General features: G+C 38.2%; 1 protein-coding gene and 1 long non-coding RNA gene across 9 annotated transcripts in view; one reads left to right on the top strand and one right to left on the bottom strand.

The window, feature by feature from the left end:
• Positions 1-4,129: 4,129 nt before the first annotated feature.
• LOC117021332 (uncharacterized) lies at positions 4,130-5,588 on the bottom strand. 2 transcript variants are annotated; one of them, XR_004422847.1, is made up of 3 exons: positions 5,101-5,588; positions 4,746-5,024; positions 4,130-4,588 (listed from the first exon to the last, which is right to left on the bottom strand). It is a non-coding gene; the product is annotated as an uncharacterized LOC117021332 (long non-coding RNA). The 2 variants fall into 2 exon arrangements; XR_004422848.1 differs by having other exon boundaries at positions 4,746-4,889; positions 5,101-5,525.
• A 70-nt stretch (positions 5,589-5,658) lies between these two features.
• The window catches only part of TENM3 (teneurin transmembrane protein 3), a 586,180-nt gene continuing 572,490 nt past the window's right edge, over positions 5,659-19,348 (top strand). For all 7 annotated transcript variants that reach the window (XM_033104318.1, XM_033104317.1, XM_033104313.1 and 4 more), the window contains exon 1: positions 5,659-5,775. The gene's annotated coding sequence lies outside the window, so the exon portion shown is untranslated. The remainder of the gene's footprint in view (positions 5,776-19,348) is intronic.

The following is a 19,348-nucleotide window of genomic DNA, read 5'->3' as shown; positions in this document are numbered from 1 at the left end:
ATGTATTTACTCATTCATTCAATAACCATGTATTGAGCATCTTCTGTGTGGCAGCTCTTTCTGCTGGACCCCGTGAGGCTCAAGGAGGAATAAGAGCAAGCAACAGTCCTCCAGGAGCTCTCAGCTATTGGAAAAGGCCCACACAAAACAAAGAACCAGCGCCATCATTTATGACATATAGAAAATAACGGTGGAAGCCCTTCTAAGGGAGTGCTTATTAATAGGTGCTTTAATAAGTAGGCGTTCCAGAAACTGAAAGTACAGGACATCCCAGATGAAGGAATAGGCAAAAGGAGTAGGGCACTTCTGGAAAATGAGGACATACGGACACTGAATTACAGTCACCTAGTGACTATTTTTTTAACCTCTGTTTACAAGTTAACTTATAGACTGGATCCTAAAATATCTAAAGGACATTGTGTTAGTAACAAAATTGTCCTGTTTCACTAATTTCTGATAAACTTTGCCAACAGCTAGTGCTTACCTTAAATATACTATATACTTCTATGTTACATACATTATATACTATATACCTTAATGACTTACTAAAAATTGTTCATAGAAAATATGAAATTTGGAAAAGCACTCCATGATAGCTATGATGAAAGTTCCATCTTTTAGTGTGGAATAAGAGTATGGCAAGTTTGAAACACATATATGGAGTTAACCCACAATTGAAAGTGCCACATGTGGAAAAGATGCCTCTGTTTAAAATCCTTCAGGGAAGCGGCTCTTTTATGAGGTTTAAGCAAAACCAAGTCAGCAGTTGGATTGTGCCCCACAACTGCGTTTTCACTAAAGGTCAGAGCCACGTGGAGGCTCGGTTTACACAGTGAAACACAAACTAATGTACTGGAAAAGCATGGTCCCATTTAGAGGTTGGTTTGTCTGATCACCAGTTCATTTAGTGGCTCCAAAATGCCTGTTCATTGAGAGAGGGCTCTCTTGCTTTAATTCAGGTAAAGCACATTTTCCACTACAAACAGTCATTTAATTTTATGACTTTGTCCGTGATGAAATTAGAATATTTTTTGCATGGGGGGAAGCAAAACACCCCAAATACCTGATAATCATGATAGAGCTACTTGAGAGACTTTTATGGAAAAGTTAAGTTCTAGTGCTGTAAAGTGTCCCAGTGAATTGCTTGCTACATGCAAAGTGATGTGGTTAACCTCCACACTCCAGGTGCCTAGAACTGGGGTTTTCCTCTGTGACTTGAGCCTCTGTTTTAAGCTGCCCATCATTTGTTGACAGTTGAGAGGTAACCTCCTTTTGGACATACACAGATTACTGGCTTTCCTCATTGTTTCAAGGGCTAAGCTGGAAGGTCTGAGTGCCTGAGCTCCACACACACACACACACACACACACACACACACACACACACACACACACACCCCTCCCACCCACCCCCAGTCATTTCTCGCTTCTTCATTAGCCCTTAAAGCCCCATTTGTGGAAGGGGTTGTAGCCCTTGTTTAGCCACCAATACCCCACCCCCTTACAACCCCCACCCCTTCGCTACACTTTCCTGTTTGCTAGAGTAGATGTAATAAGTCGGAAGAATATCTATGAAGTCCAGCGGTGTCCAAGAGCCTCCTTGGAGAGCTTCCTACCTGCCTGACCCCGGGACTCCCCTTCTGCACACGTGAAAGCCCCATGTGTCAAAAGAGGAAAGGGCTGTGGGACTGCTGCTCCCCACCGGAGGGAGGCCAGTACAGCTGCCACCCAGCCCCTTCAGCTGGATCTTGGACTGGAAGAGAAAACGAACAGCGCCCAAAACAACAGCGTCCACGGATAGCCCACGCAATGATGACTGGAATAGACTAGCATCACCTTCAGGAGGGGAGCGACACTGATGTTAATAGACCAGCCAAACAGGTGCTGTTGGCCTTGCCTCAGCAGCAGAAGAGCCGTCTCTCTCTCACCCCACCCCAGTCCTGTTGGCACTGTCAGATGCTTCCTAACCCCAAAGTGAGTCCAGTGGTTCAGCCCATTCTCTTCTTTCTTCCCAGCACTTTTTAGAGGCTTCTTGCAAAGGCTGCAGGCATGCATTTCCCGGAGTGGGGGTGGGGGCTGCGAAGGGAGCTCTGCAACACTTTTTTTTTTTTTTGAGAACTGCATATCAGTGTGACAAGGGGGTCCCTACGGGAACACGATACCGCCAGCTCGGCCCCATTATCCCATTCACAACCAGCTGCGTTAACATGGCAAAGGCACCCGCAGAGCCCGGCAGTTTGCAGTGAACAGCCAGAGCTTTGGGGAACAGATAGCTACGTCTTGCATGTCTTCTCCCGCCAAGGGCACCAGCGTGAGCAACCCACCATCTCTGCCCTCCCATGACAATGGCTCAGCAAGGCAAAAAGCTTGATGGTCACTTAGCAAGCTGCCTCTCTGCTTTCCAGGGATGCATTTGGAGAAAGAGTATGCTATAGTTTGGCACTGTACAACATCAGCTTTTCCTAATGGACTTAAATGATGGAACTTCTTTGTTCGAGGGGGATAAAAATAATAATATACCCGCAAAGCCCCAAATTTAACACACATATACTGGATTGCAGGCTGCGCCTTCCACATGCAGTTGGTGAGGAGGTCACCTGAGCGCCTTGTCCACTAGTGATGCTTTGCATAGAGTGCACAGAGCCGAAATAAAGAGGAGTGCTGCAGTATTTTGTCTGTATTGCATCCAATTAGTGTGAATGTTCAGCATCACATATTGAAAAACTTTGAATATCATGTAACAACGGGCTGGGCTACAGACAGCCTCCAAGATTTATTACCATTTTTAAGTTTTATGAGTCCTATTGTTTCCTAAGCATATTACCAGCGTTAGCTATAATGAGGGTTCTAGAAAAAAAAAAAAAAAAGAGCTGAAAAGAAGAAACATGCCACCTGCCTCACCCCAACTCCCACCTGTTCTACCAGCAGTTTAGCTCTTCTGTGTGGACTCTTGGATGGGGCAGAGTTGTTTTCTCTTTTTCCGTGTGTTCCTAGATAGCAAGGAACAGAAGAGCAAGGAAGAGTGTTACTTTGACACTTAGAAAAGTTTTAAAGTGTTTAAATGTTTTCAAATGTGTGTGTGGAAACTGGGTCACAAACGTGGTTTATGAAACACCCTTCAAATTTACTTATGATCATGTCAGAGATGCTAATTCTAAGTAGTTTGTGTGCTTGTCGTGTAATCAGAGGAATACCTTCATAATAGACAAGTTTTCTTAAAATGAGAATGGCTAGAATGAGGGAAACATAATAATCAATCTGCCTCCACCGCCTTATTTTTTCAAGTGTGAAAAACACCTGGCAGAAAGGAGATGGATCCACCCCAGGGTGACTCTAGCTTCCTCCAGAAAGGCTGTGCGTCTCTGTGGTGCTTTGTGTCACTGTCAATCCCGGAGCGGGTCGTATTGCTCACATATCAGCGATACTTAAGGCTTCCTTCCCAGTGCGCTGGGTCACTTAACCAACTTCGGGAATTCAGATTGTGGAACTGGGCACACTAATTCAAGTTCAGGGATTCTCCTGGTCCATTCTACCCCAAACTTTGGAGAAAGTCTATCATGAAGGTTCAGGCGTTCCTAGGAGGCATTGTTTTTATTTTCTGAGCGCTTCGTCTCTTTCTTGTTCTGCACTTAGTTACAAACGCAAGCGTATTTCCTTCCGGCCTGAGTGAGGTTCGGTGCAGGTTGGTGGAATCTCCTGCTCTGAAGTTGCGGGTGGGAGGTGGAATAGAAAGGCTCAGAGCCCACTAGCCCTTCTGCTACGCTTCCAAAGACACGTCTGCGGCAGCCCGGGCCGCGGGGTACACTGATTATCAGCTACCCCGGGGGGGATAAGCTCCTTCGCCCCTAAAGAAGCCACCTGCGCTAGTCCTTCCCAAGCGCGCACGCACGCCCCACCCAGCCCAGCCTCCGCCCAGTCCCGGAACTGAAAGGTGCCTGCAGGTTCCAGAGGGTCGAAGAGACAGAGCAGCTCTGCCAAGGTCACGGGGTTGAGTGTTCCAAAGTGGGGGAGCCACCGACTTTTAGCTACCCCTTGCGGCCATACCTCACGTCAGGGGGCCTGGGGCTGCGGAGCCGGGAGCCAGAGTTTCAGAGGGAACTTAAATGTGCAGAAAGTGACAGTGTCTTGTGCAGAGCAGTAAACTTTTATTTCCTCCCAAGCAAAGTCAAGGCAGCTAATCTGAAGGAAACGGGAGGGAGGGAGAGAAGGGGTGGGAAGAGAAAGAAAGGTGTGGACACTTGAGAGGACTCCGGATCCCGTCCTCTGGCCAGTGCGTGCCTGTAGGTGGTCCTGGTGCTTGAACCCGAGAGCGGACACTTGTTCCGCGACAGTGCCGAGTGGGCTTGTAAGAAAGTCTGAGTGTTTAGAGTCCCCTTCCCCTTTCGAAGGTCATTTGCGCTTTTCAGTCTCGGAGGAGAGGACACTCTGGAAGGGAAGGCACAGGTCATTTTCAGAGGTCGTGTAAAGGACGGGCCGCCTACTGGGGTTGGAAATCCTTAATGACACCCTTCTGCCTCCGAATCCATCTTCCCGGCAGTGGCTTGCACTCCCACCTCCTCGGGTGACTCAGCTGACCTGGAATGCCCACCCTATGGAAGATCAAGAAAAGTAGTTTTCTAAGAAGGTTAGAGGCTTGATTACACGTACAAGCGTTTCCACTTAGGTCCAAAGCAATTACCCGCCCCCTCCCCCTCCTCCTCCTGCCTGCCACCGGGAGAAGAAAAGAACAGACCCCCTTGCACGTACCCGCGCACTTTGTTGGTGCGTGTGAATTTCGAATGGCGCTGTAAGTTCACTAGTGTTTGCAATCAGCGGCGGGCAGACCCCTCATCAGAGCCGAAAGCCGGCAAGAGCCATTCATCAGCGTGAAGTGTTATTCATGGATGACCCCTAAATCACGGCAAGAGTAGTAGATGCACTGATTGGTCACAGCATGGGAGCCTCGGTGCTTTCCCTGTACCGACGCGGCCCGGAGGGGGCAGGGAGGGAGGGGCGGCGAACGTGGTTCAGTCCGGCAAATCCCATCTGACAGAAAAAGGCAGTAAACGCGGAATCCCTTTTTTTTTTTTTTTTTTTGAATAAAGAAGAAGAAATAAAGTACCTGTCATCTTGACGAGCGGCGGAGCGGAGGAGACAAGGATTATAAATGATCCCAGCGCGGTCCAGCTCGCCCTGGGATTGGGCTCTCCCGCGATCCGCACTGGGGGAAGCGCCTGGTAGGCTCCTCTCCTCTCTCCCACACTCACACACACGGACACGTGTACGCGCCTGGTCTCGGGCACACTCGGCCCGGCGCGTCCCCAAGTCACACAATTAAGGTCCTGGATGCTGCTCCCTGGCACAGCGCCCCGCTCGCCTCCTCACCTTTCCCTCTTCCTCCTCCCTCACCGCCTCCATCCTCCCGCTCCGAGGCCGAGAACCGAAAACTCCAGCCGGGCCTTAGCAGCCAAGCAGGAGACTTGAGGGGCCTGCGAGAACAGAAAGGGGGAGAGCGCGGGGGAGAAAAAGAAAGTGAACTCATTGGCGCTCAGCGCGCGCTGCCCTCCCCGAGGCCCGGCGGTGGGCAGGGAAGGAAGTTGTAACACTTGCCGTTCTCTCCCCCTCCCTGTAGCCTCCCCCAGTCTCCCCCACTCCGCTCCCGGCGCTGGGCCCCCTCCCCCCGTGCGCCCGGCTCCTTTGAATTTGGCCAAGTGCTGTGTGTGCGCGCGCTGCTCGGGTGGACGCGGCAGCGGTGGCGGCCGGGGAGCAAGCGGGCAGCGCGGGCGAGCAGAGCGCGGTAAGTGCGGTGCCGCCGCCGGCGCGCCCTCCTTCCTTTCTGTGGTCCTAGTGCCCCGGCTGCGGCCCCGGAGCGGGAGGGTGGGCGGGCCGGAGGAGCCTCGGATGGCGGCGCGTTTCTCTCTGCTGTCCTGAGAGGCAGCGGCAAGTTGGCCAGCCCTGGTGGCCCGGGAGCATCTCTTCAGCGCGCAGCCTCCCGGGGTCTGGCCTCCCAGCTCCCGGCCTCTGTGTCCCCGCCCCTCCCACGCGTCTGACACTTCTGGCTGCCTGCTCAGGTGGGAACTTCGCCGGGGCCTCTCTCCCGAGGAGCTGGGCACCGCGCCCTGAATACCACCCGGCTCCCGGTTCCCCGAGAAAGGCAGCTCAGAAGCTGGGCGCTCAGTGGGGGCAGGGAGCCCAGCCTCTCTTGTTGTGATCTGAGTGATCCCCAGTTCTGCGGTGGGGAACCACGTACTCTGAGAAGGTGTCTGACAAGATCCTGTGGGGCATCCAGAGAGCGGGAAGCCCTGGGACGTCACCACTTTCCCGGGGAAGTGGAAACGAGGCTTCTCTAACTACCGGGGAGCCAAGTTGGGAAGGAGTGAAGGAAAGAGAACGAGGGGTTGGGGTGGTTTGTGGACTGGTGGATCTCGACTGAAACTTGATCTGGAAACTCGTGATGGGGCTGAAACAAATAAATATTCTGAACTGGGTGGACATTTAAAAAAATTACAGATTTAAGAGTCGCAACTCATTCGAAATCTGTATCGTGTTTTACAACGGATTAGAAGGAACTTCCAATATTTTACATCGAAATGGGCTAGGTCTGATCTCTGCTGAACACTCACCTTAGTTGTAATGGTAACCTGCTACTAAGTCTTATTGCAGAGAAAGGGTTCCAAGTAATTCTACTGTGTAATACAGCAAATCCATTTGCTTTTTGAAGGCATTATAATCTAAAGGGAGAGAAAAGTTTCCATGTACTTTGGGGTAACAGTAAGGAAACTTAAAGTGTGAGAACTGTCCAAGCACTTTTTACATGGCCCCAGACAGCTGGGATACAAGAGAGTGGGACTGTCTCTGTATAATACTCTATTTCTTATCTTCTGACAATGTATTTGTCAAACATTTGTAGGCTCTGGCATCATCCACTGGGTGGTCTTTTCACTAGAAATAGAAATATGTTCAGGCATTACCTTTCCTTTCTGTTGTCATAAGGAAAAACAAGATAGGGCTGGCACCTTTGGAAAACTTAGAAGAGTACACCCGTAAAGGTGGTATTGCAGCTGAACAGAACTTGCTGATTTGATTCTTTTAGTGAATTTGTTTAAAATACGATGCACACGTCTCCACCCTTGCCTCCCAACTGCCTATCTGGAGAAGTATTTGTAGTCTTTCTAGCATATTAGAAACAGAATTTAGAACTGAGAGTAACTGTATACAATTCATTATGGATTTTATGGTTGAAACAAAAGATTTTACAAATTCACCAACAGTCTGGCTCTGTATATTCCTTAATACATTTTTAATTATCTAAAATTTCTAGCTGGTATTTCCTAAAATATGAAATTCTTGTAAGAGCCTTGAAACTTTCGATTTGTGATTCTAAATGCAGAGCAAATATTTAATTCTTGCTCTACGAGTGAGAGGTTAGTTCAGTAATAAGACTTGCTAATCCCACTTTAAAATGTCATGGCATTCACAAATTATTCCTAAATTCTTCAAAGATAGGGGTTCATAATGAGTTTAGTTATTCTATTGTGTGTTTCAGGATTGTATTTCTCTTCCTGTTGCATTTTCTTAAAAATCTTGCCTTTTTTTTCTTACATGAGTTTTAATATTCGTCTTAATCAAAGGTATGTTTTTTTCCTTAATAGAAAATACATTTTATTTTAGATATTTTTTTAAAGAATACATATTATAAGAAAAAGTAGTTCCTTTGAGTAAGACAGATATATTTTACATATACTATACAATTTGTATTGAAAATGTATTTATATACTGATAACTGTGCCAGTGCTTATAAATTTGGAAAACATATTAGTATCTTATGCCAGTACATTAACGTTAGCAGAGAACATCGACCCTAATGAGGAGTGCTTGAATATTTAAAATAAAGAAGATAAGTTTATAGTAGAATTGTGACTAGTTATTTTTCCAAATTGAATCATTTTGCATGGCTGTGTTTATTTTCTTGAAAGAAATGTTTTAGGTAAATTATAGAGGTTTTCTTACTCTGATCTTGTAGGCGTGTCACGAGTCTTTGGTTAGAAAAGGGAACCTGCTTATTAGGGTGAAGACAAAGAAAGATGAGGATGCTTATCTTTGAATAGAAGAAAGCACCTAAATAGAGTGAAAAGTTTTAAATTTATTCGGAAAGAAAACCTAGCTAAACAATAATAATCCAGTTATCAAGTTGAAGCTAGCCTTTCTTAGCTTTGCTTCTGTGAGCCAAGAGTAATTATTCTCTTTGTAAAGAGTCAGGCAATAAGAAACCAGGTGAAAGAGTATGGATGTTATTGTGAGTAGAGTCACCTATGAGACATACTTGATCAACTTTGAACTTGATGTACAAAAAAAAAAAACAACGATGTTTTTGCAATAGCTGTGAAAGTGTGTTTCGAAATGCTGAAGTTTATCCTACCTAGAATGGTACCGGGAAATAAGTCAGAAAGCGGTCATAGACTATTATAAAACCACAGTAAAGACAACTTAATTACTTTATTAATGTTGATTATTTTAATAAATGTATTACCTCCTTTCTATTAAACTTTATTTCATCCTTTAAAAATTTGATTTCTAGGTGGCTGAGGAATGTCATCAAGGTATTATACTTATGTGAACCAATGTATTCAGCACCATTAATGAATTGTCTGCCCTTTTCTTGAAGATGTGCTGTAGAAACCTGTTAAGTATGTTCAATAGCTTGTTACTTCTCTACTCCGTATTTCATTTGATAGTCAAATATCCATATTTTCTTTACTTAGATTGTATCAGGAAATAATGCAGTGATTTGCTATCAAACTTTTACCCTGACTCACAACAAATTATACATCCCTTTGCATCTTCAGTGAACGTCAGTGTTCATATTTGTTTTATTAAGTAGAATGATAGTTCCAGAGAACCATTTCACATGTATTCAGAGTAAAGAAGTGTACTGAAAAGGTAGTACAATAATGCAAGACTACTTAAAAGTTTCAACAACTAAGTCTTAAAAAGTATCTGATACAAGCTTCTTTTAGGACATATTTAAAACCTGATTTTGGAGATATCAGCTGTTTTAAGAGTCCTGATGGAAATTTTGTGCAAAAAAACAACCAAAAAAAATTTCTTAGTTTCAAAACTGATTAATTGTTTTGTCTTATAAAAACTGATTTATTTCATACTTTTTTATACCAAGCATTACCATTATGAAGCTCTCTTTCTAATTGAGATTAATGTTTCTGAGCAAAGAAGTGGTTTGGAGGGCTGCATTCATTTTGAGTGCTGTTATAATCAATTTTAGATACAGCATTCCACAATGGATCAGTTTGCATCCAAACCTGCCTTATTATGTAGAATTAACTTGTTGGTGATTGATAGTAATACTTCTACATCTTAAAAAGTCATTTGTTTCCAAACAAGTGTGATGGCTTGTATGAGTTTCAAAATATTGCTTCTCATAAGTAAAACATCTTTTTGGGACTTCATTTGAACTTTCTCTAAGAATTATATAAAACATGAGGAAGCAATTCGTTAATACATTTTCAACTAAAATAGCCTTTTTTCCCCCTAAAACTATATGCCTCAAGGTGTATTTTCTTGCTCTTCAAAGGGTTTTATGATCTTTAAGCTATAAAACTATAAACATACATCTCGGTGTTCCCCCCCCCCTTTTTTGTATATAAGAAACATTTTGGTTGAGGTTTTCAAGGATTTCTTATAGCTCTCCATCTTATGTATGCGTTATAACTTTATTTCACAAGATGGTAGGTATAATCCTTATAATGAAAGGTAATGCATGAGGGGGTAATTCTTTATCCTCTTTGGAAACCTGGAAAGATGGTAAATGTTATCGTCCCTGTGATATTTGCTCGTGTTTCTTAGTTATGTTTAGTCGGCCTTAGCTTCATCAGCTTTTTATTCTCTTCTGAAAGACCATGGACATTAAAATTTCCTTTGGCTTTGGTCCATATCATATTGCTTCCTGTGATACATGTTTGTAGACTCAGTAAAATAAAACATTAAAAGCATAGAATATAAGATTAATATAGATAAATATTGTAATCCAGCTACAGTGTATAGGATTTTTAAATAAAAATGTAACTGCTTTATAAAACATATAAAGTCCCCACAGTGACATTGTTCTTTGCTTTCAGGAGGGAAAAAAAAAACTTGGTAGGCTTTATGTTTATTATATTTTAATTTTCTTCTCTGTAATGATAGATTATTTACATTGAATTAGTGTTTTTCCAGTAAGAAACATTCGTTGAAAACAGGTTTAAATGCTAAAATAATGCACTTAAAGTGCCATTTTTCAAAGCATTAATTTAGTCAACAATTAGAATATACAAACATGCTTTAAGATTTTATGTAAAATCTTACTGTACTTTTGGTGTATGGAATATATGTATAATCAATTTTAGATACAGCATTATATATATTCCATATATCAAAAGTACAGTAAGATTCATTCATTTGAAAGAATTTTGATAAATTTTTTAATGGTTTTGATTAAATAACTCAGGAGACTGGGTCATTAAATAGCTACCTAGAATTCTAGTAAAAGATAGTAATCTACTCAAATATGCTTCTTTCTACTTTAAATAAGTCACTGTGCAAATTAATGTCAGTATCATCGAACATGCTCATAAGTCATATGAGGAAATGTTTGAAATCAAATCATATAGTGATAATAAAAAGGAAACTTGACTGCCCTGTTGATACTCTTGCAACCTTAGAGGAATGAGGGCTGGGGTAGTACTGACTCTTTAAACAAGTTTGTGATAGGTGGCAGTCTTAACTGAGTTCTACGACCTCAATGAGAAATCCAAGTAACTGGGTCTAATGTGTTAAAGAGCGATGTCGAGTACAGTGTCATATTCCCAAACTATGGTTACATTCTTTTTTGCAAGTTAAGGAGTTGGTAATCACTTATGAAGATGTGGCAGTTTTAACAATCATTTTCCCCACGTTTATAGTCCTCTGGCTTACTCTGGAGCTTGCAAAAAAAAAGATTATCCCTTTTGAAAATGAAGTGTTTTAAAACAAAACTAGTGTGTGTGTAGTCACACTTGTATTTTCATGTTCAATTATGCGAAAGTTACTGTAGGATGCTGGGATGCTGTTTGTTCATAAAGTATTTTCAAATGTCATGGAATATTTTTGACTTCTATTAGAGAAGTTGGGCAGGAGTGGGGATGATATGATTTAGTTTGCCCCAGGGCAGGGTCGTATTATTTCAGAATAATCAGCTATTTTATAACTGGGTCTAGTGGGTCTCTGCCTCACAATTAAAAGAAGATAGATAAAGAAATGGAAGAGAGGAAGAAGAGAGAATATGAGTATGAATATCTTTTATAAAAAGATTTTCTGCGCTTTTTCTGTGTGTAGCAGTGTGTTTGATAGGAAAAGCAGTGTATAAAGGGCAGTTTTGGTCATTTAAGTTAATTGGATAAGTGCAGAAGAAAATTAACTTCTAAATTTTTTCATTTTTAAGTATATGCATTTTAGATCCCTGCACGTGAGTATAAACATCAGTTTTTTAAAAAAATTCATCCAAGAAATTCCAAAATTTAATTCCAAACGTTATCATAAATTTTATATAGACACCTTTTGAAAAACACTGCAATTATTTTAAAAGATCACTTAGGAAGTAAGTTACAAGGTTACTTATCTTTGAAGATAAGGCTCATAATCGATATATTGTAGTCATTCTGTCATTTCTTCGATTATTAATTACACTTGCCAGAATTCTTGTGATGATCCCTCTTCACGTTGTCACAATGTAGAAAGAAATAACAGCTTGATAATGACTATCTTCCTTCAGTCTGATTCTGAAGCACTTCTAAATGGTAGGGTGATGTGAATTTGTGGTCCCTGCTTTTCCCCAGGGGAGAGGAGGGGAGAAAAACTATTTTTGTCATTGGAATGGATTATTTCATCTTGAGTTAAGTTCAACTAATATTTTCTGATTGGAATGGTGGACCCCCTGTCAGTGTGAGGAGGTGAGTCATCTTTTTGATAACAGGGACATTTCCAAAGAAAAGGTCCTCCTTTCTCAAGAACAGCTCCAGCACCCCGTTATATCCAGCACTGTCTTCTGTACTAGAATGGGAATGGCATCTCAGGAGAGCTACTGTTCTTGGACTGCACACGGAACGGTATGTTATACAGAGAGTGATAAGACAGGATTGAAATTAATTTCATTTACGAGAAATGCATGAGGTATTTTAATGGGTTTGCACCAAGCACATGCAAATATGTTACTATTGGGATATGTCTCTTTATGTAATTATAAAAGCAAGCCTATACTTTTTGAAAAGTATACTTATTGTTTATTCTTAGTCTACCAAATGCTCTTTTAAAGTGTAACATCTATACTAATACTTTTATCAGAGAATTTGAAATTTGTCAACATGTAGGTGGAAAAAATTGGCAAGGGACGATTCTTTTAAATAACTCTTCTTTGAAAAAAAAAGAAAGCTGGCACAGGTCTTGTCATTTAAAATAATTATGAAACCAGGAGAAGACAGCTGTACATTTTATTTCTTTCAGAATTTATAATAACTTCCAGCTACAGAAAGCTGTCAGTCCTATAGCTCTTAAAGAACAAATCTGTGACTTTTCCTCTGAAGAACACCACCAACAACAAAAAAACCATCCCGAACAGTGTTATTACATTTTTTCTATATGAATAAGCAAAAATGAATTGACTATTTGAAAATGTAAATTCTTTTCACTTGCATTTTTGTGTAATGACGAGAATAAGAAATATAGGCAAAATATTGCAAATAATAACTAATCTAATTTAAACAAATATAGAAATGTGACTCACCATAATATCTTAAAGGATTAAACACTATAGTATAAACAACCATATTTTGTCTTTTGATTGTCACAAAAATAGGGTGTTCTTCTTAGTGATACTGCTGAATTTTATGATAGCATTAATAATAGTTGGAGAATAACTTGACACAATCAAAATAACTGAAATATTAATCCACTTCATGTTTACTAATACATTAAGAAATATTCCAAAAGAATTGGAAAGCTTTTGAAAATAATCATACCTTCTAGGAAAAAAAAAATATGTTTGTTGCCTTACAGTGCTATTGATGAATTTGGGTTCAGAAGGGGGTGGAGGCTGATGAGAACTTCTGCCAGGTTGGTTCTCTTCAAATTAGGACAAAAGCAGACATTTTCCATCTCTAATATATTTCTAACTTGATATTTCTACTCTAAGTTAATTTCGACTTGTCTTTCTCTCATGAAAGTGCTAGCATATTTAGCATTTAAAATAAATTTCAATTTAAACAAAAATTAAAGTTATTACTTGTAGGTAAATTGTACCTGTCAAACCAGAATTGAATCCTCACTTATGCTTCCGTATAGTTTTTCTTGTCAATGTGAATAAAATACCCCATTCTGTTTCCTGTGATTGAAAAATTAAATAAAACAAAATTCTTCTTTAAGTGGTTACTTTTGTCCTGGAATATACAATCTTTGAATGATAAGATTCTGGCATTACAAAACAATTTATAAACAATGTTGGGTTGTTAATTTGATTTTCCAATAAGATTTTTTTCTTTGTTACTAATTTTAAAAATTACATATGTAGCAGAGACACATGTAAAGTATGTAAAGTATTAAATCAATACTTTATTAAAGATAAAATACTTCTTTAATGTTTTCTATACAGTGTTTTGATTGTGATATAATTTTCTATATTATTTTAATCTGTATTATACTAGGTGATAGAGTTATAGTGTGATAACATTAAAAGAAAATAAATCATTGCAGAGGATATAATTTTAAAATTAAATTTTTTAAATTTGTCATGGAATGTTCTGAAGCACAATATGTTGTAGCTAAAAATGCAGTCACACAGAAAAGTCCTCAATTTATACCTTTTCAAATTCAAGTATTGTTTTACTAATGATGTATATAGATAAACCTTAATAATTTAAATTATTTACACTTATAGCTTTTATATTTATCCACTGATGAGAACTTCAGATTTTTGTTTGTGTAGATAATATGCTCTATAATCCATAATTAAGGCACTTAAAAATATTACTAATCAAAACATACGTTAATGCCAATCTAAGTTTTTAAAGAAACCTAAGAGGAATGAAGATGAAATCATAAAAATAATATAACGAATATATCCCATCTTACATAATCTTGACACTTGGAAAATATCATTAATACGTATGTATGCAATATCCACAGAGACAACCAAAAAGAAATTACAAAAATGAAAGATGAGTGGTGTAGTTGTATTATTATCCTTAAGTCACATTTGAAAAATAAATGTTACATTTTAAGATATATCATTTATTGATATCTAGTTTAAGCAGTCTCAATAAAATTCACATAATATTGCATTTCATTTAAGTATGTTGTTAACATGTTAGGTCAACGCTCAGTCAGGATAGACATGACATAAGTCTGATCTTTTTTCTTCAAGTTTTATATACGATCTGTACTTTCCAATAAAAGAGTTAAACTCTACTATGCAGATGTGTGATGTCTTTGACAAAGGAGAGGTCTGAAGGAGAGGGCTGGGTGCTTATTTTATGAGATGCCATCAAGTTAGTTCCCCTCACGTCATCTGATGAAAGTAGCTTTTATAACATGTATTGTACTTCAGATAGGAATTTTAACATATCAAGTTTAGTGAATTTTGTATTTATCCATTAGTGAAGAATAATATGAGTTACTTAAAACAAATCATTAATGTACCATATATTTCATTTAAATGTGATATAAGTTATATGAAGTGGTTGTTTAATTACCATTTGAGCCTTGGAAAGGCTATAATTCACTTTAAAAATCTTAAATGTTAAAGAAAGCAAAGTATTAATAGTTCTCAGCCTTAGAAATTGTTATTCATGTAAGCCTTCTAGGGACTGATTTATTTTTAACTATTTCATTTTTAACTTTTAAAAAAATCATACCTTTTAGGGTATATTTTATCACTTAATTTTAAGTCTGGAATATAACAATTTGATTTAGGCATAGATGTAAATTATTATCACACATTATGCTTTTAATTTTTTTCCCCAAAGAAAAGTATCTCATGGCTTTGTGGGTGAGATTTTGGTTCTTTTAGGATTAAGAACCATTGGTATAAATGGCTAATTTTGGTGGAAGAGTGTTACATAGTTTTTAAGTCCTCATTATTACTTTTAAAAGAATATCCCATTGGGAATAGGAAGCTTTGTGGTGGATAAGCTGCCACTTTTTGATGAAGGATTATATATTCTCCCCTAAATCTGTGATCCCAGAATCTGTTGCACAATAGTTTTATCAAGTAGCACTAGACTAGCTGGGCCATCATTTTCATTTCCTTTAAAAAGTTAATTTGTCCCTTTCTGAAATCTAATATTTATGTAGCATTTTAGTCTAAATATATGTTTTTAGGCATTAATAGATTCAGCTCCTAAAATCCAGAGGTTAATAACTTGATGCAAGATAGTGAAGCCAGAAAAGTTTTGAAGGATGCTTTCACATTTATACCAGATGATAGTGAATTGATTATTTCCGGGTACTCAGTCATTTTCTTGGTTTGCCTAGTCAGTAAAGTCTGTAGGGTCTGTGGCCTGATTGAAGTTCTATGTCAGCCTTTCCTGTGTTAACAATATTGAAAGCAACTTGAGAAATAACAACATGTAAAATTAAGCCCTCACATATTATGAAGGTTAGAGGTTAGTTAATTTTCTCTGAATATGTATGTAAAACAGTAAGGATATTATAGTATGGTTTGGTCATGGATGAAAAAGAAAGAAATATGATACTCTGTTACATGATTGTATTCCCATTTAGAATGAGCAATTTCTTGCAAAGCATTAAGAGTGATAAAAGTGTATGTCATGTTCTAAGGAAACCTGTTTTTAGTAAAATAAATATATTAAAAATTGAGCAGTCAGACTAAACAATTAATTGTGCTTACATCTCTATCAGTTTTTATTTAGTCAGTGTCATTCAAATAGAACACAATTCATCCTATTAAAAATATCAGATATTGGTTAATCAATACATTTTAATTATAAAACATTAGTGATGCCACATAAAAAAAGCATAATTTATTATAGACAATTAATTTGCCTTAATAAATGGAGTCTCATTTCTGAGACTATTATATTCTTCAAGTTCAAAAAGAGTAGCAAAGTTTATAATAAAAATTGCAAAGCAGAGATGTAAGTAAATTTTTTAACAATTTAAATAATTTGGGTTTTGCTATACATATTCCCTAAAGCATACTATAAATTTCAAAAGATGGCTCTTTATGATAATGTTCATATTGCTATTCTGAGTTATTATCCTCTTAAGATTTTATATATACATATATATCGACTGTGAAAGATAAACAAATCTAAAAATGTTTTCTATTCTTAAATATTAAATTGAAAATTAAAAAGGAAAATAATTTAAAAGATTATTTTTATGATCGCTTTACTATGACAATTGAATACTCAAGCCTCATAAAGGATCTAGACTTTTATAATTGATATAAACATGAGATTAAAAAGTAAACAATACTACCTAGAAACTAGCTAGATATAACCAAATTTCAATTACTTTGTAAGAGTTTTAGAAGAAGAATTGAATTAGACTTTAAACTATTTTAGGTGAATATTGTCCAGATTTCCAAGTTATTACTAGTAAAACACAAGGTTTAATACATTTTAAAATAATTGGTTGAGAAACAGTCATGTTTACTCTTTCTAATTCCTAGAATATATGTGTTTTAATTTGCGTATAAAAGTAATACAGGTTAAGGATTTTGAGAGCAGGTTTTCCTTCTATTTTTCATCAGCTCTGTAGCTGAATCCTTCCTTGCAATCCCTTTCTTCATTATTCTAAGCTACTATCAGATTCTAATCTTCGCTGTCTCCACAGCTGTTTGAGGATTTTCTTTTTTTGCAAATGTAATTGCAATTATATGTGTTTTATGTATCTTGCTTCTTATAAATAATGATGAAGGAAGGTTAAAGGAGAGCTGGACTGTGCTATGTCTATACATGGAAGGTTCTATTAGTTTTCAAATTATGTCAGGGGTTATTAGGAAGAATTGCAAAGACTAAAAAACAACTCTGGCTTTACTGATACTAGCAATAAAAATCACTGAAAAATTTGATAATTTCTCCAGAATAAGTACATTTGTATGGAATTAAATGTGACTGAATCAAGTGGCTACATGTTCCTATGGGTCATTTTTCTAAACGGATGATCATAATTTAAACTCTAAACAAAATATGATATTTTTTTACACTTTTTAAAGACCCATTAAAACAACATTTTAGAGAGAAATTTATTAATCCTTTTCATTTATTTCGATGTACCAAGTTGGAGAATGGTTGATGTGACATAGACACTTAAAAATGTACAGTGATTTAACCCTGTAGAAATTAGAGAGTTTTTTTTTTTTTTTGGAGAATATTCAACATATTTACTTCCATTAATATTATTTAAAGAACAAAACTGGAAACTCTGGCTATATGTAAACCTTAACAAATGTTACATTTGTCAACTTTTAAGAACAACCTGTCTTTATTTGCAATCTCTCTCTTTTGTAATATCAGAAATTTTTTTTTCTATGTCTGTGTATTGTTGGACTGGATACCTCTAGGAATAAATATACTTTCTGAGATTAGAAAAGTGTAAAAAATTAATATGCTCAATACCTACCAAACATGTTGTATGTAAATACAATTATTTTGTTTTCTTCTTATTTGAGATTCCAGAGAATATCTGATGCCTGATGAAAATTATTTGGAGTACAAGGAAGGCAGGATGATGGGTGGGATAAATTAAACTTCTTTTGGAGACTTATACATAGTACATCATTTTTTCTGGTACTTTTCCTCTGTTCACATTGATTGTGGGGAAAAAGTAATCAAAATGTAAGACCGAAATTTGAAAAATGTTTTAGTTTCAGGGAAACTGTTGAGAATTGTTCAGGGGAAAAAATATATTGCTTCCCAGTTAAAACTTGAAAATTTCCCCTTTTAAGCTTAATATATCAGAAATTAATAATGAACCACTGTTAATGCACCTATAAAAATTAGGAGGCTGTATAAATGTAGTAAAGATCTGTCCTGATTTGAATGTCTATTTTTTTTTTACGTGTTCCTTGTTTACACCAGTGTTTTTCCTCTTCCAATAATTTCAACCAAACCCCACATGTTTTGTGAGTATTCTGTGTCCAAGTGACTGTGTCCTGGGGATGATTAGAAGAAATAAGACATGATCTTAGACCCTAGGAAGTTTTCACTTCTAGTTGAGGCATGATATAAAAGATAACTGACAGTAATTAAGGTTATTAAGAAAGCCAAAGAGGTTATGGAAGAATTACTACTTTGGTCAAATTGTACTCTAATAGCGCATAGATCTTTGGAATGACAGAGAACTGAAGGAAATAAAAACCCTAAGGCTTCTGGCATGCAGCCTTCCTATTGCATACAGACCTTAGCAGTGCCTTGAAGCTCTGTGGAACACTGGAAAGGACCCGAGGCAGTAACCACTAACAAAATAACACAGGAGCCTTGGGGCTCACAAATGTTTAAAAGGATGGATAGCTGAGTGAATTTGAACATATATCTTTATACTTATGCAATCCACACATGCGTGGCCATAGACGCCCGAGGACATGGGGCGTTGGAAGCCAATGACCTGGGAACGACAGAAATGGATCACTTTCCTCCTTCCCTGTGGATTGGTTTAGCACAATGTTTGTTGCATACTTGCCCACAAAACCCTGTGAAGGCAGAGACCCTTCTCTCCTGTTCCTACTACAACCTCAGATTCTAGCACAGCCTGGCCTGGCCCCGAAGAGTCCATCAGTAAATCATTGATGTGAGAATGAAATCATCCCTCACGCTACATCAAAGTCCAGTGTCCTCCTTAGAGAATTGGTCCTTCCTACAAAGGATTTGTGGACTCTAGACTCAGGTCATTACCCAGGACCATTCAAGTTCTAAAAGTGTATGATTTGATTATATTGAGATTTCCTATGATTCATGTTAAACATGTAGTACCAACAAACAGTTGTCAGTATTCAGAGGAGAGCATAAGATACGGCTATAGACTATAGATCTCTGGAAAAGGACAGGCGTTGATTGTGGAGAGGTAAGGGGATTCCAGGAGAGGGAAACAGAATGAGAGATCAGCACCAACAAACCCCAATTTATGAACAGGTACCAACAATGCCGGCAGGTAACACAGGTGAAAGAAATTGGTCAAGTTATTTACAGATATGTGTTCTCTTATATTTCTTAAAATACGTAGTTCTCTTTTCATTTTTCCACTTTAGAAAGAGACATGGGTACTGAGAAATGTGTCTTTACTATGAGAAAAACAGTGGAGCAAGTTTGATAATAAATGGTGTT

This window comes from Rhinolophus ferrumequinum, chromosome 4, assembly GCF_004115265.2.
Source record: "Rhinolophus ferrumequinum isolate MPI-CBG mRhiFer1 chromosome 4, mRhiFer1_v1.p, whole genome shotgun sequence".
NCBI classification, from domain to species: domain Eukaryota; kingdom Metazoa; phylum Chordata; class Mammalia; order Chiroptera; family Rhinolophidae; genus Rhinolophus; species Rhinolophus ferrumequinum.
Note: the sequence above shows the minus strand (reverse complement) of the source record. Positions and strands in the feature narration are given on the sequence as shown.